Source organism: Glycine soja, chromosome 20 (genome assembly GCF_004193775.1).
Source record: "Glycine soja cultivar W05 chromosome 20, ASM419377v2, whole genome shotgun sequence".
NCBI lineage: Eukaryota > Viridiplantae > Streptophyta > Magnoliopsida > Fabales > Fabaceae > Glycine > Glycine soja.
This window is the reverse complement of record NC_041021.1, coordinates 13,920,256-13,921,794: the sequence shown is the minus strand read 5'-3', so window position 1 is coordinate 13,921,794 and position 1,539 is coordinate 13,920,256.

The window sequence follows — 1,539 nt, the reverse complement described above, 5'->3', positions numbered from 1 at the left end:
GAGCTCCACTATGGTATGCACACTTGGCATCTGAGTTGTACCTTTTGGGGTATGGTGGCTGGAAGACCTTCCCGGGTATGGCCACCACCAAATGATTTTCCAATAATGAAGGCCACAACTCGGAGTATGCCATGGGAATAGGAGAGAAATCATCTCTCGGAGGGGTGCGCCGTGCATTATTATAGCCCGCACCAGGAATTGTATTATTGGCTGGCCAGGGTGTGGCTGGAGCTGTGTGTTGGGCAGGCGTTCTTTCTGTTGCGGGAGGTCCTTTCACTTGAGTTGGGAGGGAACTCCCAGCTCGGATTGAAAAGTTTGAGGGGTTGTGCTGGACATTTTAGGGTGCTTTCATCCATGTTGGGGTGGTGGTGACCGCGTGGGTATCTCCTTCCTTTTTCCTCGTGCCCACCACTGGGGCTCTTCTGTTGTTGTTGGGGGCAACGTTGGAGGCATATTCAAACTTGCCTTTTCTCAGTCTGGACTCGATCCTTTCTCCGGCGAAGACGAGGTCCGCAAAGTTAGCTGGCATGTTTCCTATCAACTTCTCATAGTAGAACGTAGGCAACGTATCTACCATAATTGTGATCATCTCCCTCTCAGTCATGGGCGGGACGACTTGGGCTGCGAGGTCTCTCCACCTTTGGGCATATTCTTTAATGGACTCATGTTCTCGCTTGGTCATGCTCTGAAGCTGGTTTCGATCAAGAGCCATATCCTTGTTGTATTGATACTTCCTAATGAAGGCAGTTGCCAAGTTTTTCCATGACCGGACCTGAGAAGCTTCTAGATTGGTATACCATGCCACTGCTGCTCCGGCTAAGCTGTCTCGAAAGAAATGCATCAACAGCTTTTCGTCTGTAGAATATGCTCCATCTTCCGGCAATACATCCGAAGATGTCCTTTTGGACATGTCGTCCCTTTGTATTTATCAAAATCTGGTACTTTAAACTTGGGAGGGATGACGATGTCAGGTACCAGACACAGATCCGCTAAATCCGAGAACGGGTAGTTGCCGAGGCCTTCTTTCACCCTTAGCCTCTCTTCAAGTAAATCAATCTTTCCCTTATCTTTTGCAAAGGGAACAGATTCTTTAATGGGTGCGGGTGGAGACGGGACATGGTGGACTATGTTTGGTTGGGGCAATTCATGGGGGGCTGGATCCTTGGGGGGAAGTAGAAGGCCTAGATGGGCATCTTCTTCATCGTCTTCTTGCATAGGATAGTCGGCATAAGGAGGGAGTTTCCCCTCGAAGGAAGGGGCTTGGCTCAAATCGTCTGAAGCGGTACGGGGAGTGAAGTCCGGAGGCAAACCATAAGGGTAGGCTTGAGGACTATACCTCCGACCGAACACCGTCGTGTTTCTATCTCGGCCCAAGTTTATTGCGGGCTGTAGGACCGGTTCCGCTTCCCTAGCTGTATTGGAGGCGGCCACCATGGCATTATCTCTTATGGTTTTCTAAAGTTTTAGCATGGCCTCCGTGATAGAAGCCATTTGATCTTTTAAGGCCGATAGGTCAGCCTTCATCTGTTCTTACACTCC